The sequence below is a fragment of the Aethalodelphis obliquidens genome, unplaced genomic scaffold (genome assembly GCF_003676395.1).
Source record: "Aethalodelphis obliquidens isolate GAN/ISIS:26980383/991018 unplaced genomic scaffold, ASM367639v1 scaffold34, whole genome shotgun sequence".
Taxonomy (NCBI): domain Eukaryota; kingdom Metazoa; phylum Chordata; class Mammalia; order Artiodactyla; family Delphinidae; genus Aethalodelphis; species Aethalodelphis obliquidens.
The window spans coordinates 13,920,851-13,946,592 of NW_020837978.1; the positions used below are offsets into that span (position 1 = coordinate 13,920,851).

At 41.3% G+C, this 25,742-nt stretch overlaps 1 pseudogene; it reads right to left on the reverse strand.

Moving 5' to 3' along the window:
- Window positions 1–383: 383 nt before the first annotated feature.
- LOC113631613 (glyceraldehyde-3-phosphate dehydrogenase-like) lies at window positions 384–4,902 on the reverse strand (annotated as a pseudogene).
- Between the last annotated feature and the right edge of the window lie 20,840 nt (window positions 4,903–25,742).

Sequence of the window (25,742 nt, forward strand, 5' to 3'; positions counted from 1 at the left end):
TTAGTAAGCCCCCTCCCAACATTTGATTGTGAAAACTTTTCAACAGTATAGGCAAATTGAAAGACTTTACAGTTAATCTCTATATACCTGTCCCCTAGATTCTACTGTTAACATTTTAGCATACTGGTTTAACAATTAACTGTGCATCTATCCATCTCTAATTTGGGGGAGGGGGGCTGGGTACAGTGTACTGCATGGATGACACATGACAAGGTAGGGCTCCTCAGCCCCTCCGTGTCTTCAGGTGTCTGGGATGGAAACTGTGTTTAGGACGGGAGATTCTCAGTGTGTTGGGGAATCCAGGTGGGGCAAGGAACCCCCAACAGCTGAGGGCCTCTCTCTTGCTCTCATGATCTCACTGGGGCTGGTGGTCCAGGGGGCTCTTACTCCTCAGAGGCCCCATGGACTATAAGTCCTACCACTCTGTTGCTGTAGCCAAATTCATTGTCATACCAGGAAATGAGCTTGACAAAGCAGTCATTGAGGGCAATGCCAACCCCGGCACTGAAGTTGGGAGAGTGGGTGTCACTGTTAAAGTTGCAGGGGCCAACCTGGTCCTCAGTGTAACCCAGGGTGCTCTTTAGGGGGACCTCTGATATTTGCTTCACCAACTTCTTGATGTCATTTTGGGCTGCTTTCCCTAGACGGCAGGTTTGATCTGTGACCAACATGTTGGGGGTGGAGACACGGAAGACCAGCCTGTGAACTTCCCATTCAGCCCCTGGATGACCTTGCCCACAGCCTTGGCAGTGCCAGTAGGAGCAGGGCAGCCCCACAGCCATCACACCACAGCTGCCCAGAGGGGACGTACATGGTCTTCTGGGTGGCAGTGATGGCACAGATGGTGTTCACGAGTTCTGGTTTTCCTTAACCCTAGGGCAGTAGTTCTCAACTAGAGATGATCTGGGGCCCTGGGGGACATTTGGCAATATCTGGAGACATTTTTGATTGTCACAAGTTGGGGACGGGTGCTACTGACAGCTAGCAGGAAGAGGACAGTATGCAGTACACATCCTAAAATGCTCAAGACAGCTCCCCTTCCCCCAGCCCTCAGTCCCCACAAAGAGAGCCCAACAAGTCAATAGTGCCAAGGTTAAGAAACCCTACCCTGGGGCATAGTCCTTAAGATTCTCAACTGAAAACTGGAGTGTTGACCATGGCTCCTCCTCTCTGGCAGGTCTTGAACTGCAGTTTTTGTCTCCCCAGGGCTGTAAGCCTGCCAATCCTTTGTTTACCCTTATAGCCTCGCAATAGCTACTTTCTGCTTGGCGGTTTTGCCTATTGTCCTGCGTACACACAGTTTACGAATCAGCCTATGTTTTCAGTGGAAAACACAGTGTTGAATGTTGGTATCACCTATGCAGGATCTTGGCCCCTGAATGCCTGCCTGCTTTGGTTGGCTTCTGATACCTTAAAAACCCTGTTGTTTGTTTGCTTATTTATCCATTTTGGTGGTTGTTATTACTGGTTTGCATTTTATCCAGCTTTTATATTTTTTCTTGTTGGCACGGTTATTAGGATCCAAGCTACTCTGTCATAACCAGAATTGTAAGTCTGCTATGCATACATGCGACCGAGTCAGTTTAACTTCATTTTGAAAGTCCTTCAGTTAACAAAATCTCCAGATTATTCTGATCACCAGTTATTTGAATAAAAACATGTTTAGGTTTTATTTTCTGCCCAGATATATGATAGGTGAAAATATTTAAATGATAATATACCTTTCCAATATTTGCTCGGTGTAGAAAATTTAGAAAACAACAGAAAGGGTAAAGAAGAAAATTTTTAAATATATATTTTCCATCACCCAAAACAGCCATCAACAAAGTGTGTTATTGTTCCTTTCAGTGTTTCCTCTGTACATTCCTAACAATGTTTTATTCAGGACTAACTCATAGGCCTTTATTAATTTATTTTGCATTTTTAAACAGTTTTATTGAAGTATAAGTTATGTACCATAATATTCACTTGCTTTAAGTGTGCAATTCAATGATTTTTAGTAAATTTACAGAGTTGTACAACCATCGCCACAATCCAATTGTAGAACATTTCCACCCCACCAGAAGGAATGTCTATTTACAGTAACTCCTTGTTTTAGTAGGTTGGCATTTCTCCCCTGGTTTAGCCTGTAACTTCTGGTCAACTCTGGTTTTCTGTTTCTCATGAGCTCTTACAGAGGTGCTAAGGGAAGGCAAGAAAGAGGTGGGCATCTTCTGGGAGGGAAAGGCCAGCGACAGACCTGTGTCTGACAGCCAGTGTGGCAGCCATGGAGATGCACTGGTCAGGTCTCCCTTTGGGAGAACACATGGTGGGGAGTGTGGGTGGCTGACAGCCCACAGCTGTGCAAGGTCCCCTGGGCTCCTTCAGCCAATGACTGAGCATGTGGGGGTGACAGAGCCAGCGGATGCAGGACTTCTCTAAGGCAGCATTTGCTGCCAACCCAATCGGAAAATGGGCAGAAGACCTAAATAGACACTTCTCCAAAGAAGATATACAGATGGCCAATAGGCACATGAAAAGATGCTCAACATCACTATTAGAGAAATGCAAATCAAAACTACAATGAAGTACCACCTCATACCAGTCAGAATGGCCATCATTTAAAAGTCTACAAATAATAAATGCTGGCGAGGGTGTGGAGAAAAGGGAACCCTCTTACACTGTTGGTGGGAATGTAAACTGGTGCAGCCACTATGGAGAACAGTATGGAGGTTCCTCAAAAAACTAACAGTAGAGTTGCCATATGATCCAGCAACCCCACTCCTGGGCTTATATCCAGACAAAACTCTAACTCGAAAAGATACAGACACCCCTATGTTCACAGCAGCACTCTTCACAATAGTCAAGACATGGAAACAACCTAAATGTCCATCAACAGATGAATGGATAAAGAAGATGTGGTGTTTATATACAATGGAATACTCAGCCATAAAAAAGAATGAAATAATACCATTTGCAGCAACATGGATGGATGTGGAGATTATCATACTAAGTGAAGTAAGTCAAAAAGAGAAAGACAAATACCATATGATATCACTTATATGTGGAATCTAAAATGTGACCCAAATGAACCTATCTGTGAAACAGAAACAGACTCACAGACATTGAGAACAGACTTGTGGTTGCCAAGGGGGAGGGGGGTTGGGAAGGGATGGACTGGGAGTTCGGGGTTAGCAGATGCAAACTATTACATACAGAAGGGATAAACAACAAGGTCCTACTATATAGCACAGGGAACTACATTCAATGTCCTGGGATGAACCATAATAGAAAAGAATATAAAAAAGAATGTATATACGTGTATAACTGAGTCACTTTGCTGTATAGCAGAAAGTAAAACAACATTGTAAATCAACTATACTCCAATTTTTTAAAAAATAGGAGGGATATTGTAACATGGAAAGCAGTATGTGACAAGAAAGAAATAAGACTTTTCCTATCGGTGGCCCCTCACACTAGAGCAGATGACCCCTTGGGTCAGGAGTACTTCAAGTGTGGCTGATGGGAGGAAAGCCATAGACCGATCCCTTTAAGACTCACACTAAATTCCATCACCAGCATGGGAACAGTCCTCTCCAGCCAATATGGCAGATGCAAAGTTTAAAAAGCTTGGGTTGGCAAGAATGTGAGTGAAAAATAAATTCCAGCAGAGTCCTGGTGATTGTGTCATTTGTTGACTGACACCTGAAAATCCTTGGCAGTGTTTTAGGGCATATTTTGCTTTAACAAGTAGGGAAGATGCTTTAATTGGTGCCCTTTATTTATAATTTTTGTCATTCATGTCTGTGGAAAATTCCAACATCTTCCACGTTACATCATTTCTGGACATTTGGCAGTGTACCAGACCAGCAACTGTTTCAATAGAGAGAAATCTCTTCCCTCACTCAGCAAACATATTTTACTGCTTGGAAGATTGCTCTCCATGAATACTACCTGATAAATCTTAATATGATTTTATAGATTATAGCTATCCCTCTCATAACTGGTTTTTCTATCATCCCATTTTTAAGGGTTAGTCAACATTTAATGAGTGCTCATGGATGTCAAATTCCATATGAAACAGGACTCGGTTTGCTCAAGGGTGATAAGAAACAGATGTGGTCTTTGTACACAGAATGCGTTATTTTTATTTTTTGAAATCAGAATTTAAAAATTAACTTTACCAGGGTGACCTATTTATTTTTTTATTTATTTTCTATTTATTTTTAAATTTATTTTCCATTTATTTATTTTCTTTTCTTTTTTTTATTGTGGTAAAATATAACATAAAATTTGCCATTTTAACCATTTTAAAGCATGCAGTAGCATTAATTATATTGACAGTGTTGTCCAATCATCACCACCATCTATTCCAAAAACTTTTCATCACTCCAAGCAGAAACTCTGTAATCATTAAACAATAACTTCTCATTTCCCAGGCAGCCACCATTCTACTTTCTGCCTCTATGAATTTGCCTAGTCTAAGTATTTCATATAAGTGGAATCCTATAATATAAGCTTCTGGCTTATTTCACTGAGCATAATGTTTTCAAGGTTCATCCATTTATGATACATGTTGGATCATGTATCAGGACTTCATTTCTTTTTATGGCTGAATAATATTCCATTGTATGTATATACCATATTTTGCTTATCCATTCATCTGTTGATGGACATTTGGGTTCTTTACATCTTTTGACTATTGTGAATAATGCTGCAATGAACACTGGCATAGAAGTGTCTGTTTGACTCCCTCCTTTCGATTCTTTATGGTATATGCCTAGAAGTGAAATTGCTGGGTCTTATGGCAATTCTGTGTTTAGCTTTTGAGAAACCATCAAACTGTTTTCCACAGAAGCTGTACCATTTTACATTCTTACCAGCAATGTACAAGGGTCCCAATGTCTCCACATCCTCACCCATGCTTGTTATTTTCTGTTGCTGTTGTTGTCATTGCCATCCTAGTGAGTGTGAGATAGTATCTCATTGTGGTTTTGATTTGCATTTCCTTAATGGCTGGTGATGCTGAACATATTTTCTTGTGCTTATTAGCCACTTATATAGCTTCTTTGGAGAAATATCTATTCAAATCCTTTGCCCATTTTTTAATTGGCTGTTTTATTGTTGGGTAGTAAGAGTTCATTCTATATTCTGGATACTAGACATCTACCAGATACATGACTTGTAAAAATTTTCTTCAGTTCTGTATGTTTTCTTTTAAATTTCTTGATAAGGTCCTTTTATGCATAAATGTCTTTAATTTTGATGAAGTCCGATTTATCTATTTTTTCTTTTGTTGTTTGTGCATTTGATGTGATATCTAAGAACCTGCTGCCTGAGAACCAACTGAATAGCACAGGGAATTCTACTTGATGCTCTGTGGTGACCTAAATGGGAAGGAAATCCAAGGAGGAGGGGATATATGTATATGTGTGGCTGATTCACTTTGCTGTACAGCAGAAACTAACATAACATTGTAAAGCAACTATACTCCAATAAAAAAAATAAAAGAATCCATTGCTAAATCTGAGGTAATGGAGATTTACTCCTATGTTTTGTTTGAAGAGTTTTATAGTTTTAGATCTTCCATTTAGGCCATTCATCCATTCTGAGTTAATTTTTTTTATATGGTGTGAGATAGGAGTCCAGCTCTACTCTTTCACACATGGATATCCATTTGTTGGAGCCTATTTTTCTCCCACTGAATGGCCTTCACATTCTCGTTGAAAACCACTTGGCCATAGATGCATATATTTATTTTTGGACTCTCAATTTTATGCCACTGGTCTATGTGTCTATCCTTATGCTAGTACTTCATTGCTTTGGAAATTGTAGCCTTGTAGTGAGTTTTGAAATCAAGAAGTGTGAGTACCCTAACTTCGTTCTTTTTCAATATTGTTTTGGCTATTTGAGATCCTTTGCACTTCCATATGAATTTGAGGATTGGCTTTTCAATGTCTGCAAAAAAAAAAAAAAAAGCCACTGGCATTTTGATCAGGATTGCACGGACTCTGTCAATTTGGGAAGTATTGACATCTTAACAATGTAAGTCCTCCAACCCATGAACACAGCATGTCTTTCCATTTATTTAGGGGTTCTTTCACTTCTTTGAGCAATATTTTGCAGTTTTCAGAGCACAAGTCTTACATCTTCTTGGTTAACTTCATTCCTAAGCATTTTACTCTTTCTGATGCTGTTGTAAATAGAAGTTTAAAAATTCAGCCTTTTTGAGTGGACAGTCTGATGAATTTATAAACAGTAAATTTATACTGTTATGCAAGGCTCATCACAATCTAGTTTTAGAATACATGCATCACCCCAAAAAGTTCCCTTCTGTGTATCTGCAGTCAATCCTTGCTCTCACCTCCTTATCCCAGGCAACCTGTGATCTGTTCTCTGTCTCTATAGTTTTTTATGTTTTAGACATATAAGTAGGTGCTTATATTTATATAAAATGCAACTATAAACAATGCATCATCTGCCTCTCTGTTCCCTTTTTCTCTCTCTTTTACCCAGGACAAAAAACCATCCAGCTTAGGACTCAAAATGAAAAGCTGCTCAACATCACTAATTATTAGAGAAATGCAAATCAAAACTACAATGAGGTATCACCTCACACCAGTCAGAATGGGCATCATCAGAAAATCTACAAACAACAAATGCTGGAGAGGGTGTGGAGAAAAGGGAACCCTCTTGCACTGTTGGTGGGAATGTAAATTGATACAGCCACTATGGAGAACAGTATGGAGGTTCCTGAAAAAACTAAAAATAGAATTACCCATATGATCCAGCAATCCAACTACTGGGCATACACCCAGAGAAAATCATAATTCAAAAAGACACATGCACCCCAATGTTCATTGCAGCACTATTTACAATAGCCAGGTCATGGAAGCAACCTAAGTGCCCATCGACAGAAGAATGGATCAAGAAGTTGTGGTACATATATAAATGGAATATTACTCAGCCATAAGAAGGAACGAAATTGGGTCATTTGTAGAGACGTGGATGGATCTAGAGACTGTCATACAGAGTGACATAAGTCAGAAAGAGAAAAACAAATATCGTATATTAACGCATGTATGTGGAACCTAGAAAAATGGTACAGATGAACTGGTTTGCAGGGCAGAAGTTGAGACACAGATGTAGAGAATAAATGTATGGACACCAAGGGGGGAAAACCGTGGTGGGGTGGGGATGGTGGTGTGCTGAATTGGGCGATTGGGATTGACATGTATACACTGATGTGTATAAAATTGATGACTGATAAGAACCTGCAGTATAAACAAACAAACAAAAAAAAAACAACAACTAATACTAAACTTTCTTTGGGTTATTTGTATGGAAATATGTTAATATAAATGCTTCAGATATTACATGAAATTTCTAAAAATCTTAAAAAAAAAAATGGGGGGGGCTTCCCTGGTGGCGCAGTGGTTGAGAGTCTGCCTGCCGATGCAGGGGACACGGGTTCTTGCCCAGGTCCGGGAGGATCCCACATGCCGCGGAGCAGCTGGGCCCGTGAGCCATGGCCGCTGAGCCTGCGCGTCTGGAGCCTGTGCTCCACAGCGGGAGAGGCCACAACAGTGAGAGGCCTGCGTACTGCAAACAAAAACAAAATCGAAAACAGAAACACTGCTCCTCAATAGTGCTAACAGGGATGGCACTAGGCAAAAGTAATGAAAAGACAGAATTTTACCTTTAATATGACTCCAGTGTCTCTGCTCCCATATAAGGAAGAGGCAGACCTAATGTCTTAAAGCAAAGAAATGGCTCTAATAATGGGCGGATAGTTGGCAGCATTCAGACATGTTGGTGTATCTCTATTTTCACGCCATGCAAGTAGCCACCATTTTGGCTATGATGAGAAGCATCCCTGGGTTACTCTTCTTACTAAATAGTAAGTTCTGGTTACTAGTTGCACAATGGACTTTTGAATAGCTGAAAAGAAAGGTCTCTCTACAGCTTCACAGGAGGAAGACTGCTGGATGTTGCACAAACTTTTCTGAATCAGAATCCACAGGTTCCCACTTTAATGTTTTCCAATGTTGATTTTTAAACAGCACAGCAGTTTGTGTTACCAGTACAAATAGTCCATTTCAATTAGGGAACCCAAGGTGGTTGTTAGGCAAGGGGATTTTCCCCATAGTAGTATATTACTGTCATATACTCTCTGTACTTGTAGAAGTTGCTCAGAAAATGGTGCAGAGTAGTGGTGATGAAGATTTACTTCATGTTTAGCAATAGTTTGTTACAAGGAGGAATTTCAGATTTCAAAGAGTTTGTTACATAAGAATTTCAAATTGTTTCATGCACAGTAAATCTTCCAAATAATCCTCTGTGGAAGCCAAAAAAACCCCAAAACAACAACATACATCCTGGCCTGTCCAAATGACCTCATCTCTTACAGCATCGACTAGTTACCAAATAAGAAAATCCTGGCTCATCCTTATGTCAGAGGAAGATATCAATAACCAGGCTAACCAGAGCAGCTCTGAGTGGGTTCCTTCTTGAGAAAACACCAATGGGTGTGTCTTCCAGGTATCTGAGGCTGGTGATTATGTGCTGAGTTTCTATTGGACAAATCTACTGCAAAGAGAGACTCAGAAGGACCGAGGACTGTTATGGGTTCTTTCACTGCATTGAAAACCCCAAATTACAGACATTGTCCAGCCACTGTTTAGAATCCATTAGAAACTGCTGTGTGTGGCTAGCTCATTAGAATAAAGTCATGCTGGGAGTGAGGTTCAAAAGCTGCAACTGTGTGAAATGTGAGGTTGCATGACTGTAAAGTGAATGAAATGAAAACAGCAGCTGAGCAGAGGATGAGAGCCAATCACCAGCTGCCAATACTGGATTTAAATACAGCTCCACAGTCCAAACCTAAACCCTCAGGATGATGGCGCAGGCATCATAGTAACTACACAGTTTCCTACACTCCCCTTTCCCCTGGAGCCTTTGTTGATCTTCCCTTTGAATTCCCAAGACACCATATTTTGTGTGTTTGCTCAACAGTTCTCCTAGGGAGGTCCAATCCATTGTTAATAATGACTCAAAGTGCTTTCACTGGCTCAGATAAAAAGCTCAGTTACATTAACCTACTTCTTCCTGCCAAATACAAAGGCAATGCAAGGCTCAGATGTTACTAGGAGTTGCTAAGCACTTTGCCATTCAAAAGAATAAGAAGACCAGGTTTCTAAGAAGACATCAAAACCTCTTATCCTGAGGTTTATAAATTGTTCAAAGGGTGGGAGATGGGGTTGTACTTTTCATTGGGATGAGGGACTGAGAACCTGGAAGTTTGAATTGTCTGAAATTAACTGGGTAAATATTGAATCAGAATTTATTTGAGTTGTTGCTGTATCCTTGTCAGCTCTCAAGGATACAACAAATATTTATTAAGTTATTTGCCAGGCTCTGTTCTAGGTGCTGAGGATAGAGCAGTGAACAAAATGGACAGAAGATCCCTGTTTCCCTCTCATTCTGGTGGGAGAAGACACACAATAAATGAAACAAATAAATTAAATATAAGTGGTACATGGTACTAAGGAGGAAACTAAAACAGAGGAGGGACAGAGAGTTCTAGGTGAGGAGGGATAATCAATGGCTATGATTTTAAATAGAGTGGCCAATAAATCCAAAACAATTAAGAAAATGATAATAGGAACATACATATCGATAACTACCTTAAATATAAATGGAATAATGCTCCAACCAAATGACATAGACTGGCTGAGTGGATACAAAAACAAGACCCGTATATATGCTGTCTACAAGAGACCCACTTCAGACTGAGGGACACATACAGACTGAAAGTGAGGGGATGGAAAAAGATATTCCATGCAAATGGAAATCAAAAGAAAGCTGGAGTAGCAATTCTCATATCAGACAAAATAGACTTTAAAATAAAGACTATTACAAGAGACAAAGAAGGACATGATGATCAAGGGATCAACCCAAGAAGAAGATATAACAATTGTAAATATTTATGCACCCAGCATAGGAGCACCTCAATGCATAAGGCAAATGCTAACAGCCATAAAAGGGGAAATCGACAGTAACACAATCATAGTAGGGGACTTTAACACCCCACTTTCACCAATGGACAGATCATCCAAAATGAAAATAAATAAGGAAACACAAGCTTTAAATGATACATTAAACAAGATGGACTTAATTGATATTTATAGGACATTCCATCCAAAAACAACATAATACACATTCTTCTAATGCTCATGGAACATTCTCCAGGATAGATCATATCTTGGGTCACAAATCAAGCCTTGGTAAATTTAAGAAAACTGAAACTGTATCAAGTATCTTTTCCGACCACAGTGCTATGAGACTAGATATCAATTACAGGAAAAAAAAAACTGTAAAAAATACAAACACATGGAAGCTAAACAATACACTACTAAATAACCAAGAGATCACTGAAGAAATCAAAGAAATAATCAAAGAATATCTAGAAACAAATGACAAGGAAAACACGATGACCCAAAACCTATGGGATGCAGCCAAAGCAGTTCTAAGAGGGAAGTTTATAGCAATACAATCCTACCTCAAGAAACAAGAAAAAGCTCAAACAACCTAACCATACACCTAAAGCAATTAGAGAAAGAAGAACAAAATAAACCCAAAGTTAGCAGAAGGAAAGAAATCATAAAGGTCAGATCAGGAATAAATGAAAAATACATGGAGGAAATGATAGCAAAGATCAATAAAACTAAAAGCTGGTTCTTTGGGAAGATAACCAAAATTGATAAACCATTAGCCAGACTCAACAAGAAAAAAAAGGGAGAAGACTCAAATCAATAGAATTAGAAATGAAAAAGGGGAAGTAACAACAGACACTGCAGAAATATAAAGGATCATGAGAGATTACTACAAGAAACTATATGCCAATAAAATGGACAACCTGGAAGAAATGGACAAATTCTTAGAAAAGCACAACCTTCCAAGGCTGAATCAGGAAGAAATAGAAAATATAAACAGACCAATCACAAGCACTGAAATTGAGAATGTGATTTAAAATTTTCCAACAAACAAAAGCCCAGGACCAGATGGCTTCACAGGTGAATTCTATCAAATATTTCAAGAAGAGCTAACACCTATCCTTCTCAAACTCTTCCAAAATATAGCAGAGGGAGGAACACTCCCAAACCCATTCTACGAGGCCACCATCACCCTGATACCAAAGCCAGACGAAGATGTCACAAAGAAAGAAAACTACAGGCCAATATCACTGACGAACATAGATGGAAAAATCCTCAACAAAATACTAGCAAACAGAATCCAACAGCACATTAAAAGGATCATACACCATGATCAAGTGGGGTTTATCCCAGGAATGCAAGGATTCTTCAAAATACGCAAATCAATCAATGTGATACACCATATTAACAAACTGAGGGAGAAAAACCATATGATCATCTCAGTAGATGCAGAAAAAGCTTTTGACAAAATTCAACACCCATTTATGATAAAAACCCTCCAGAAAGTAGGCATAGAGGGAACTTACCTCAACATAATAAAGGCCATATATGACAAACCCACAGCCAACAAAGTTCTCAATGGCAAAAAACTGAAAGCATTTCCTCTAAGACCAGGAAGAAGACAAGGTTGCCCACTCTCACCACTATTATTCAACATAGTTTTGGAAGTTTTAGCCACAGCAAAAGAAGAAAAAGAAATAAAAGGAATCCAAATTGGAAAAGAAGAAGTAAAACTGTCACTGTTTGCAGATGACGTGATACTATACATAGAGAATCCTAAAGATGCTACCAGAGAACTACTAGAGCTAAACAACGAATTTGGTAAAGTAGCAGGATACAAAATTAATGCACAGAAATCTCTTGCATTCCTATACACTAATGATGAAAGATCTGAAAGAGAAATTAAGGAAACACTCCCATTTACCACTGCAAGAAAAAATAAAATACATAGGAATAAACCTACCTAAGGAGATAAAAGACCTGTATGCAGAAAACTATAAAACACTGATGAAAGAAATTAAAGATGATACAAATAGATGGAGAGAAATATCATGTTCTTGGATTGGAAGAATCAACATTGTGAAAATGACTCTACTACCCAAAGCAATCTACAGATTCAATGCAATCCCTATCAAACTACCAATGGCATTTTTCACAGAACTAGAACAAAAAATTTCACAATTTGTATGGAAACACAAAAGACCCTGAATAACCAAAGCAATCTTGAGAAAGAAAAATGGAACTGGAAGAATCAGGCTCCCTGACTTCAGACTACACTACAAAGCTACAGTAATCAAGACAGTCTGGTACTGGCACAAAAACAGAAATATAGATCAATGGAACAGTATAGAAAGCCCAGAGATAAACCCACGCACATATGGTCACCTTATTTTTGATAAAGAAGGCAAGAACATACAATGGAGAAAAGATAGCCTCTTCAATAAGTGGTGCTGGGAAAACTGGACAGCTACATGTAAAAGAAAGAAATTAGAACACTCCCTAACACCATACACAAGAATAAACTCAAAATGGATTAAAGACCTAAATGTAAGGCCAGACACTATAGAACTCTTAGAGGAAAACATAGGCAGAACACTCTATGACATAAATCACAGTAAGATCCTTTTTGACCCACCTTCTAGAGAAATGGAAATAAAAACAAAAATAAACAAATGGTTGTGACCACCTAGAGGGGTGGGATAGGAAGGGTGGGAGGGAGACGCAAGAGGGAGGAGATATGGCGATATATGTATATGTATAGCTGATTCACTTTGTTATAAAGCAGAAACTAACACACCATTGTAAAGCAATTATACTCCAATAAAGATGTTATGAATAAATAAATAAATAGAGTGACCACGGAAAGCTCCACTTTGAACGTGGAATGTGAGTGAAGACTGAAAGAGGTGAGGGAACAAATCATGCCAGCACCTGGGGGAATGAGCAGGCCCAGTAGAAGGAGCAAATGCCCTGATCTGGGAGTGAGCCTGGTATGAGAAACCTCCAAGAGCCATGAAGGCTGGAGGGGAGACTCCAGAGGGAAACTGGGAGGAGATGAGGCAGAGGGCAATCCGGAAGGGGAAGATCACGTGGGGTCTTATAGGCCATTAGGATGATTCTCACTTTTTCCCAGAGTGGGATGAGAGACATTGGAGGCTTTTGAGCAGAGGAGGGACATGATCTGATTTAGGTCTTGAGTATTTTTGTCTCTGACTGCTCTATTGATTGCACAGGATAAAATACTTAGCACCCTGCTGCTATGTTATAATATATATTATATATATGCATAATATGCATTCCACGAATGTTTATGTTTTGGTGTATTCCAAACACATGCAAGTTATTCCTGAGCTGAAATTTGGAACATTTCTTCATATAGCTCTATGGCCCCAAAGTAGCACCTTCTTTAACTTATGGACGCCTTGAGATTGTTCAGCCATTCATTCATTTACCAAACATTTATTAATGGGTGCTACAAGGTGCCAGGCACTGTTCCTTTTAAGCACTGAGGATGCGGTAGTGAATGAATAAGATAAAAGATGTCCGTGCCTCAATGGGGCTTTCACTCAAGTGATAGGAGGGCAGAAAATGGACAAATAAGATATAAATAAACAAATACATATACAAAGTCAAGTAGTGGCAAGTGCTAAGAAGAAAATGTAGGTTAAAGGGCATTGAGTGGCAGAAGTGAGGGCTATTTTATTTAATGAAAAGATCATGAAATAACAGTTTCGCATCACTGTACATTATGACTGGATGTTTCTGAATGGAGAGATCGGTGAACTGCTTTACTATGACACTTGAGGGCTGCGTACCCGCAGCTCTGACCTGAATTTATCCAAACTCTCGAGGGAAGTGAACTCAGTGTGATGATTGACAGTGGCGGTGGCCAGTACAGGAGTGCAATCGCAGTCCCCCCTTCCTGGGAAGGGCACGTAGCAGGACATGATCCCTCTTCCAGTTCCCGTTAAACAAAACAGCTATAATCCCATCCCTCCCCCTCCCCCTCGAGGTATTTGTGAATGGGCCAGTGCCCAACGTGGGTCCCCCAACGAGGGAGGGGGAAAGCAAGTGATGGGTGGGGGGCAGAGAGGCTCCCCTCAGCACCTGGCCCCATGGGGCTGTGAGGGGCTATTTTAAATGGAATGGTCAGTGATGTACTTCTTTAGCTCAACAACACTTGTTGAGTTCTTACTATGGTCAAGGCACTGTGCTAGGTTCTGAAGCATTTTCTATACAATCCCTGCCCTCAAGGGACTTAAAATCCATAGTAGATAGAATTCTATGGTGGCCTCTAAGATTCCTTCCCCTGGTACACACACCCTGTATAATCCCCAAGACTTGTGACTATGATATGATAATCACTCCTTTGATTAGGTCATGTTATATGGCACAGCTGACTAAGAAAGGGAGATTACCTGGGTGAGCCTGACTGAATCATGTGAGCCTTAAAAGGGACTATGCTCACCCTGAAGAACAGACTGGAAGCATGAGAGGGATTCAATGCCAGGAAGGTTCTCTGCTGCTGGTTTTGAAGATGGAGAGGGACACAGGGAAATGGCTTCTAGGAATTGAGAGGGACCTGAGGTCAACAACCACCAAGCAGACAGAGACCTCAGTCCTACAACTGCAAGGAACTGAATTATGTCAACAACTTGAATGAGCTTCAAAGCAGATTCTTTCTCAGTCAAATCTTCAAATCAAGCCCAGCTGACATAATTTCAGCCTTGCCAGAGCCTGAGCTGAGAACTTGGCCATGTTGTGCCTGGTTTTCATACTTACAGAACTGTGATATAATAAACCGGTATTATTTTAAATAGCTACATTTGTGGTAACCTGTTATTAAGAAATAAAAACGAATATAGACTCTAATAAGACTTCTGGTTTCTGGTCCAGCATATAAGAAGCAGGAAGTCACCCCTCTATCCTAACAACAAGTAAAAAGCTGAACAAACTTGAAAATCAACTCTTTTTAAATCTGTAAGAGAAGTAAGGTCACAGGACAAACTGCTGCCCCCAGAATTAGACAGATTGACAGGCAAATACAAAGAATCACAACTTACTGGAGCAGAAACCTTCGCGGGAACCAGGGCTGGCAGTAGGGAACTTGAGCTGTAATTGACAAATTGCTGGAGGTTCCATGTGGACAAGACTAAGAGATAAAAACTCCAGTGGGGGCCTCCCTGGTGGCGCAGTGGTTGAGAGTCCGCCTGCCGATGCAGGGGACACGGGTTCGTGCCCCCGTCCGGGAGGATCCCACGTGCCGCGGAGCGGCTGAGCCTGCGCGTCCGGAGCCTGTGCTCCGCAGCGGGGGAGGCCGCGGCGGTGGGAGGCCCGCGTACCGCAAAAAAAAAAACAAAAAACAAAAAACAAACTCCAGTGGGACCCAGTCATTGGGGGGCCACCCATACTTGCGAGTTTTACCTCCAGGATCTCTACCACGTCCTCACGGTGAATTTCAGAGAAAAATCCCATCATGCTTCCAGCAGGAGGAGGAAAACGGAACCATTTGGAAACACACCTGAGCATTCTGTTCTTAACAAGCTCTGCTCTCAGGAGAAACTATTTAACCAGAGCTAATCTCCTGGGGTTTTATCAAAGCCTAACTGATTGGTGGAGGGAAATACTTAACCAGCTGCCTCTAGCCTTCCACGTGGGAGAAGAGACACACCCAACTCCAGCCCACTCTAGCCATCCTGCCCACCTGCAGAGTAGGGGGTAACTGAGAAGCATTGTGAAGTTCACAGTCCAGAGGCATAGGCTCACTAAATGACCAAACCCTGGGACTTCCCTGGCAGTTCAGTGGTTAAGACTCCATGCTTCCACTGCAGGGGGTGTGGGTTCGATCCCTGGTCAGGGAATTAAGATCCCACATGCTGTGTGGTATGGCCAAAAAAACAAAAACAGACCAAGTCCTAATCATAGGACTATAAAAAAAAAATGCTTCCCTTTCCCTCACCCCTTATCACCACATCACTGAAGGCCTATTTTCAGGAGTTTTTTTTTTTTTTTTTTTAAACTCAGTACATCATATCCAGCATTCAACAAAAAATTATAAGGCAGACTAAAAGGCAAAAAACACTGAAGAGACAGAGCAAGCATCAGACCAGGCTGAGATATGGCGGAGATATTGGAATTATCAGACCAGGAATTTTAACTAAGTATGATTAATATGCTAATGGACCTAATGGAAGAAATAAACATCGTGCAAGAACAGGTGGGTAATGTAAACAGAGAGATGGAAATTCTAAGAAAGAACCAAGAAGAAATGCTATAGATAAAAAAACAAACCAAAACAAACAAAACCATTGTGACCGAAATGAAGCATACCTTTGATAGCCTTGTTAGTAAACGGGATGTGGCTGAGGAAAAAAATCTCTGAGCTTGAGGGTATCTCAAAAAAAACGTCCAATACCGAAAAGCAAACAGAAAAAAAAGACTGAAGAAGGAAAAACAGAACAGAATCTCCAAGAACTGAGACAGCTACAAAATGTGTAACATATGTATGTGTAAAATGGAAATACTGGAAGGAGAAGAAGGAGAGAAAGGGACAGAAGAAATATTTGAAAGAATAATGATAGGGGACTTCCCCCACGGTCCAGTGGTTAAGAATCCACGCTTCCACTGCAGGGGGTGTGGGTTCGATCCCTGGTCAGGGAACTAAGATCCCACATGCCGCACGGCCAAAAAAAAAAAAAAAAAGAATAATGATAAGAATTTCCCCTGAATTAATGCCAGACACCTAACCATAGATCCAGGAAGCTCAGAGAACATCAAGCAGGATAAATACCCCCCAAATTACATTGAGATATACCATTTTCAAACTACAGAAAATCAAAGATAAAGAAAAAATCCTGAAAGAAGCCAGAGGGAGGAAAAAAACAGCTTATCTAAGGAGAAGCAAAGATAAAAATTACATCTGACTTCTCCTCAGAAGCTGTGCAAGCAAGAATAGGGTGAAGTGAAATATTTCAAGAGTTAAGAGAAAAAAAACACCAACCTAGAATTCTGTACCCTATGAAATTATCTTCAAATGTGAAGGAGAAATAAAGATTTTCTCAGACAAACAAAAATTGAGGAAATGTGTGCCAGTAGACCTTCTTGGAAGAAATGTTAAAAGATGTTCTTCAGAGAGAAGGAAAATGCTATAGGTCAGAAACTCGAATCCAGATAAAGAAATGAAGAGCTTTGGAGAAGGAATAAGTGAAGGTAAGTTAGAATCTAATAAGTGGATATGAAAAGTATATCAGCATCTATATTACAAAGGGCACTCGAAAGCCATGGGGACAATCTTTGCTTTTTGAATGACAAAATGGGTGAATAAGGAGGTGGCTTGTGGGCAGGCACAAACAGAACTAATTTAAGACGACTGCATCTGATTTCTCTACTTACAACTTAGGTTGTCATTGCCTTATTGGAACTTTTCAGGGGGTGTCCACTGCCTCTGGAAAAGTCTACATCTCTGAGCTGGACATTGTTCCATAACCTACCATTCCAAACTCATCTCTTATTTTCTCCTAGACTCTCCACTCCAGACTCTCATTAAATGTTGAATTTAGCAATCTACTGTCCATTAGATGGCCCAGAATGCCTTCTCCTCCATCATTTCACACCACTCCTTCGGCCCAGAATAGAGCAGCATCATTACAGACAAGATGAGCCATGTAGAGGCAAATATTTTAACTCTGGCACTTATCCACAGAATCTAGAGACAATGAAGTTATCATAAACTTCAGAAGACTGCAATCATAGCATGTCAACTCCTCACCAAATGTGTTCAATGGCTTCCTATTTCTTATGGAATAAGGTACTAGATATACAGACTGATTATCAAGCTCTTCCGAGATATGGCCCCCAAATGCCTATCAAAACCATCTCTTGCTATTTTACATGCCCTGTGCTGGCACTTGTCTTTGCCATCTCTGTTCTTTGCTCAGCCTGGTCCCTATTCCTGGAATGTCCATCTCCTCTTTATCCATTTATCAAATCCTGAGGCTCAAAGAGGTTCAGTAACTTGCTCCAGGTCACAGAGATTGGGGGTAAATCTCACTTTTTTCAGAAAACATTTACAGGTCAGGATCAGTCTTTTCCTCCCCAATACTTTTGCTAACACTTTGACCTAGTACTTATCAAACTGTACCTTGTCTTTCAAGTTATTTACATGTATAAGAAGAGATTCTTGCGTAAGCAAATGACTCCAGAATTATCTTAGGCTGAAATCCTCGCTCTGTCACAAACTATGTGACCTTGAACCAGTAACTGGACCTCTCTGAGCCTCAGTTTTGTCACCTGCAAAATGGGACATATGAAAATATCTACCTCTCAGGATTTCCCGTTACATAATAATTTACTTCATGATAGAAAAAGAACTTTTTTCAAATTTGTATATCCTTTGGCTCTTAACACAGTGTCCGGTAAGTCATATAGCTCAAAAAATACTGATTGAATTAAATACCCTGGACATTTTTGGATCATGTTGTTAAGTCATTGAGTCTTTTTAATTTTTAAACTTCACTTCTCTCCAAGTTACAATAAAACTATTAGGTTCCTTTTCTGCTTAAAATCAATACTTATCCCATGAATAACAGGCATATTAAAACCTTTTAATTTTTCCTTCTTTTTCTCCAGGGACATGGTACGTTTTTAGTATTATGGTACTTCCCCACTCTTCCTACTGATGCTTCCTGGAATTACCTCCCAAATAAACTATAGTCTCAGGGTCTGCAAAGGAAGAACTCAAGTAGGGCCAGCTTCATGGGTGTGCAACCTGTGAAGGGCCTGTATCTGGTTTAATGCTCTACTATTGCCATCTTGAAATTATTAATAATTTTGAACAAGGAGCCCTATATTTTTATTTCACACTGGGCCCTGCGAGTTATGTAGTCAGTCTTGAACCCAACCTAAGGCAGTGGACTAGCCTTCCATTTAGGATCCGTGTCCTGAATATCTACTGTATTATTCCTGGCCTCTGGGATTATGAGTCATCATTCTATTACAAAGGCATGATCGACAACTTAGAGAACAACTGAATTTCCCTCTTTTGTCAGGGGTTATACTTGACTTTGTGCTGCATGATTTTCACTGGTGATCACTTAGCTTAGGTTGTGATTATTCCTTAAAGGTCAAAAGAAAGCTTATTATATTTGTAATGGGTTATCATTAATGCTCCACCAGGCCTGTGTTCATTATTGCAATTCCACAGACTTTTATTTCCCTGCAGAAAAATTTCCACTTCCCTCAGACCTTTCAGTCAGTTCCTAAATGAGTAGAGGCATTTCGTGTGGGAATAGTCAGCTGGCTCAGAGTCCTCTGTTTCTCATCATATTTGTATTAATATAGACTCTCAATCCATAAAAAAATCTGTTCTCATGAGGAAGTGATTAAAAGAAACGTGGGAGAGCGTTTCTGTGGCACTGGGCCTGCTCTCAATGACAAAATATGTCGCTTAAAATTCAGACTTTGGCCAAAAGATGGAACTCTTCTCATTTGCTGGTTGGCCAAACCAAAGCATTTCACACCTCAAGTGGGCCATGTTTTGAACCGACAGGGAATCCTCTCCCTCAGAGAGTCATTACACCTCTTCAAGAAATCTTTCTACTTTCCAGATATAACATCGATAGATAGCCTTACTCCTTTCTCTCCCATGATGATCAAATAAGATAGTTTGGGCCTTTCCAACTAAAAATATCCTCCCAACAGAATGTCTGAATATCAAGGAGTTATTGAATGCAGGTGGAAAGTAGAATCTGAATGCTCTAAACTTGAAATGGAAAAAACAGAGATTTCTGCACGGAGGGAAAGGTGGACCAGATGAACTTCTGCTAATTTCAGAGTTAATAAGGCTGGTCAGGAAAATTACAAAAAGCAACAGCCAAATGACCTTTGGGGAAGTAATGTCTTTGGGAAAATCTGCTGAGAAACAACAAGCTGATGTAGCCATGTGGAAACGGTTGTTGGGGGTCTCTGTGGTAGATGCAGATATATCCTTAGTCTCAATATTCTGTTATTTCTTCCCTCATCTTTGCTCACGGTGGTCACTCCCCCTCAACCCTCTAATCCTCTCTGTAGCTGTAATTTTCTCCAGGAAGCCTCCCCTGCCTTCTGCCACTGCCCGGGCCTGGGTTGGGCCACTATAATTAAGCATTGCTCCACAATGCTCCCCAAACTCACCGTGCCTGTATCTTTCTTCCCCCACTGGAGTGTAAGCTCCTTAGGAGCAGGTGTGATACCTTATTCATCTGTAATTTGCATGTAGTTGCAGCTTCTTACTAAACCTGCATGGAATGACTATCTGACTGGCTTTATTGCCTGATCTCCTGCCCAAGATCACCTCCCGAGGAACTGTGGGATCTCCTTACCAAGAGCTGTGACCAGCAGAGCCTCTCCAAGGCGGAGGATGTAAAGGAAGAGGCATTGAATGCACAAAGGGATCAGAAAGTGAACTCTTCCCGGTGGATGAAGGTAGCAGCTGGTCAAAGCCTAAGTGCGATCTGAAGGGGAACGTTTGCTATCAGACCACATCCTTAGACTTGGCTAGTTCTTCCTTATTTGAGGGTGTGTTGCTTCCTTTTGTCAGATGTCACACCTGCCCCATGAGGAGGAGTTGTTTGCTTCTGTTTTTAATGAGGAATGAAGTAGATGCCTGGAAGGTCCCTGAGCCTCCTATTGGGTGAAGGGCTTTCGTTACAGATATAATGGTATCTTGGTAGAGTGGACTTAAATGAATACAGGGTCTGAAGGTAAACAGGAGGCAGCGACTCGAGTTCATCATCCTCCAGGCTTTCCTGACAGATGAGAAAGTGGACACATTCTGGGAGCTGACATAGCCCAGGGGCTTTCAGTTAAAACTGGATTCAAGGAATTCCCTGGCGGTCCAGTGGTTAGGACTCGGTGCTTTCACTGCCGAGGGCCCGGTTTCAATCCTTGGTCGGGGAGCTAAGATCCTGCAAGCCGTGTGGCGCGGCCAAAAACACAAACAAACAAAACCAACCGGATTCAAGTTCCAGTTTCTCGGATTTTTTAGGCAAGTCAGCCTTGTACAAGCTCCCATTGATAACGTTAAATGACAATTATATACAAAAGACTTACAAGGAGATAATCAGTCAATGCTTCCTCCTTCGCTGCTGTCCTTGTTTGGCCCAAGGTCACTCACCAGCAGCCGCTCTCTGGCCACCTCCCTTTGAAGACTGCGTTTCAATCCTCAGTGGCTTAAGAAGCACCCGAGATCCTTGTTAAAAGGCAGCTTCTGGGTACCACCTCCAGAGACCATGGAACAGTTGGTCTGGGTTACAGCCCAGGAAGTGTCATTTTAAACACCTATTTCAGGTAATTCTGAGTCAGGTGGATTGCTGTCCACACTTCTGGAAACGCAATTTGAAAATTTCCAAGTGTTTCTTTGCTTTAGCACAAGACTACTTTCCTTTCATCGTCAACAGCCGGAAGAAAAACCCCGTTGAGCCAAAATATTTAATGAGGTGCTCCGTCCAGGTAAGTGTTGAGAAAAACACAGTGAGCCGAGGCGGTGTGGAGATGGGGGCAGAGGGTAGGGAAAACTGGCAGTTTTCACTGGCCTACAGATTGCCGTCCGTACTCCTTGGGGAGTGGGGAGCAGGGAGAAACAGAGCAGATGGCTTATGTTGGACTAGAGATGCAAGAGGGGAGACTGATGGGTCTGGAGAGCTTCCAGCTTATACCAAGTCAGAGCTTAGAAGTATGGCTTTATTATTTTCCCTTGAGGGCTATAAATTCCCTCTCCATCAGACCCATTCAAATTTAAACATCAGGAACTTCCCTGGTGGTGCAGTGGTTAAGAATCCACCTGCCAACGCAGGGGACACGGGTTCAAGCCCTGGTCCAGGAAGATCCCACATGCCGCGAAGCAACTAAGCCCATGTGCCACAACTACTGAGCCTGTGCTCTAGAGTCCGCGAGCCACAACTACTGAAGCCCGTGCGCCTAGGGCCCGTGCTCCGCAACAAGAGAAGCCACCGCAGTGAGAAGCCCACGCACTGCAACAAAGAGTAGCCCCCGCTCACCGCAACTAGAGAAAGCCCGCGTGCAGCAACGAAGACCCAACGCAGCCAAAACAACAAACTTTAAACATCAGTCCTCATACACAGCCCGAAGCCAAACTGAAGAGACTTTGCTATCACCAGTAGTTCAGGGTTGCCCAGAGGCTTCATTAGAATGGAAAAGTGAGGGTGAGTAGACATCTGCTCAACCTGCCTCTTGCAAAATCCTCACTGAGGCCTGCGGTCCACGGGGCCACGGGCTGCCTCATCTTCCCAGGTCCTCAGTAGGGCATTTTGCCAAAGGACACCTGGCAGGGGCTCCCCTGAAGGCTGATAACTATCTAGGTGCAGGCTCCTCCTGGCATTTCTCAATTCTTATTTTCCACCCCCCTCTTTTTAAACATCACTGGAATTGGAAGTTCATTGCTCTTTGAAGAAATGCAATATGTTGCTTTCCAAGTTCCCCTGCCCTGTGCAGCTTCTTCACTTTGTCCTCCACCACCAAGTCACTGGCACAGAAGACAAATGGTTTTCTCAGCTCTGCATCTATTCAGCAAACATTTTTTTTTCAGCTGTGGCAAAATACACAATATCAAATTTACCATCATCTTTAAAGGCACAGTTCAGAAGCGTTAAGTATATTCATGGTTGTGCAATTCATCTCCAGAACTCTTTTCATCTTGTGAAACTGAAACTCTGTGCACATTAAACAACAACACCCTGTTACCCCCTTCCCCCAGCCCCTGGCAACTCCCATTCTGTTTTCCATCTCTGTGGATTTGACTGAGTCATACAGTATTTGTCCTTTTGTGACTAGCTTATTTCACGCAGCATAATGTTCTCAAGGTTTGTCCATGTTGTAGCATGTATCAGAATCTCTTTCCTTGTTAAGGCTGAATCATATTTCATTGTATGTTTAGACCACATTTTGTTGATCCATTCGTCTATCAGTGGACACTTAAGCTGCTTCCACATTTTGGCTATTGTGAATAATGCTGCTGTGAACATGGATGGACAAATATCTCTTCAGATCCTGCTTTCAGTTCTTTAGGGTCTCTACCTAGAAGTGGAATTGCTGGATGATATGGTAATTCTGTTTAATTTTTTGAGGAACTACCATACTGTTTCTCACAGTGGCTGCACCATTTTACCTTCTATCCAGCAGTGCACAAGGGTTCCAAGTTCTCCCCATTCCAACAACACTTGTTATTTTCTGATGTTTTGATAACAGCCATCCTGATGGTGTGACGTGGTATCTCATTGTGATCTTGATTCGCATTTTCCTAATGATTAGTGATACTGAGCTTCTTTTCATCTGCTTGCTAGCCATTTGTGCATCTTCTCTGGAGAAATTCAACAAACATTTTTTTGTCATCTGCCTATCCAACAGCCATTTCCTCTTGTCCCCTGGCTGACCTCTGATTTCATTTCTTCCTGATGTGGCTCAGGGATAAGTCCTGACTAATCTAAGTCAGTGGTTCTCAATCCCGGCTGCACACTAGAGTTACTGGGGGTAACTTTAAAAGTACCCATGCCTGGTTCCCCTCCCCTGACCAATTAAATCAGAATGTCTGAAGGTGGTCCTGGGCACTGGTATTTTTAGAAGTTTCCTACTTAGACTCAAATATTCAGAAATGCTGCCAAGAGTACAAACGATGGTTCTAAATCTATCACGAGTGGTAGTCTCCCTTCTCTTGCCAGTGATTGGCTTAGGATTGGTTGTATGTCTTGGTCTAGTCAATGTGACGTGATGGCTTCTAGAAAAGAGTATTTTCCCCTAAAATGAAGCATGGCACAGGATGGGAGGTGGGGTGGAATGGTTCCTCTTCTTCCATTGAGTATGACTCTTAGAATGAGGGCAGTCCTCTTGCAACTGTGAGAGCCACGAGCCTGAAGGTGTCAGAGCAGGAAGATATAATGAACATGGGTAGCTGATGATGTTGTTGAGCTGCTGACTTGACCCACCTTAGAGCCAGCCTACTTCTGGAATTCTGATGCAAGATAATAAACATCCTTATTTATGCTATTTTGAGTTGGGTTTTCTGTTACCTGCAGCTGAAGGTATCCTAATATTATATTACTATGTGCTGGGAATTTCAGGAAGGCATAAGGCTATCCTTATCTATTATGATAGAAGAAAGGAACAGAGACATTGTCTTGAACAGACTCCAACCCCGGACTCTCATGGTCAAAGTCCGATGCTCTACTGTCCAAGGTTTTCAGGTTTCATTCAGATCCCAAGAGAGGCAGAAAACCAGGAAAGTTGGACAAGCTATACTATCAAGGGCCAGACCAGAACTGGAAACATCCTGAACTTAATCCAGACTCTGCCTCACATTTTCCTGTGGAATTTTCCTTGTCCCAGCCAAGTCCTTAAATCTGGGTCAGTTATAGAGTTTAGATGCAACACGAGAAGGGAAAGAAGTTGTGTTTACCGAACATTCTGAGTCCAGACCACATAAGTTTTTAGAGATTAAATTTAACACCTTGATGTGATACCTGAGACCAAACAAGTAATTTATTTAAACTAATGGCCAGCCACGTAGTACTTATCAGGTTACCTGAGTCTCAGGTACATAGCAGAAGTAACCTTCTTTAGCTTCTTCTTTCCTGGATCTAGGTGTTATCAGATCAGGCGTCATTTCTGCTATAGTTTCCTTCAGTTGCACCTGTGAGAGTGCCTTATGAGTAGGCAGTGGGTATCACCATTTGGTGAGTCCCAGAGGCAAGGCTGGGAGAGGGGGACACGGGATATTCTGCTGGCTGGTCACAGTTCTCTACCAATGTGCCAATCAGAGTTTAATGTTCCTTACAAACAAATCCCGACACACACCACAATGCTTAAAGATGACACGTGATCAGTTGCTAGCTGACAGCACTGTGTGACAAGAACCAGCCATAGGAAGGTCTGATTCAAGATAAAAGAGTAAAAGAGGTGTGTATGTCTCTAGGAAAGCCATTAAAGTAGAAAACACTAGAAGTATACTTACCATCAACATTTCAGAATATATTTTCTGATTTACTCTTATAGACTGTATCAAAATTTGAAATGAACATTGATGAGTATAAAGTTTGTCCAAAGCGCCACCTGTCAATAATTCACACCTGGCCTTGGAAATGGACTGTTTGGCTTTGTGGTCTCCACAGTGAGGCCACAGACCTGAAACTCCTCAAAAGAGAGATTTGCATAGAATGCATCGCAGTTTCAGAATGAATGTGGAAAATGCTGGGGAAAAAAGTGTGAGAAGGAGAACCATCACGAGGTATTCATTTAATTGGATCGGCGTGAATGTTGGTTCTGACACTGTTTATCCTACAGAAGAAGCACGGTACTACTTGAAACTCTGCTGTGAGGTCTGTGAAGAACGTTGCAAATTAGGGGATTTTAAGTGTAAAAACTGTAAATGAAGAGAAATCATACCCATGTGTAAAACATGTTCAAAATTACTGCTAGAATTTTGTGGACACAACAAGGCAAATGTAGAAAACACAGAAGAACACTTGGGAAAGATAAAAGACAGCAACGTACTCGGTGATAATTGCTTCAGGTCTTAATCAGGGAGGCTGATTCTTCCCATCTCAAAGTGTAAATGCCATCCTGGACAGAGTGGTGCCTAACCAGGAGAGAAGAAGCTAAATGCAGAGGTGTAACTGGGTGTTTTACCTGATGTCTGGAGAGAGCGTCTGAATGGTTGGATAATTTGCAGAGACGTTCCGCTGCTGGCCTTGTGCCTGGAAAGACAAGGAGAATTCAACA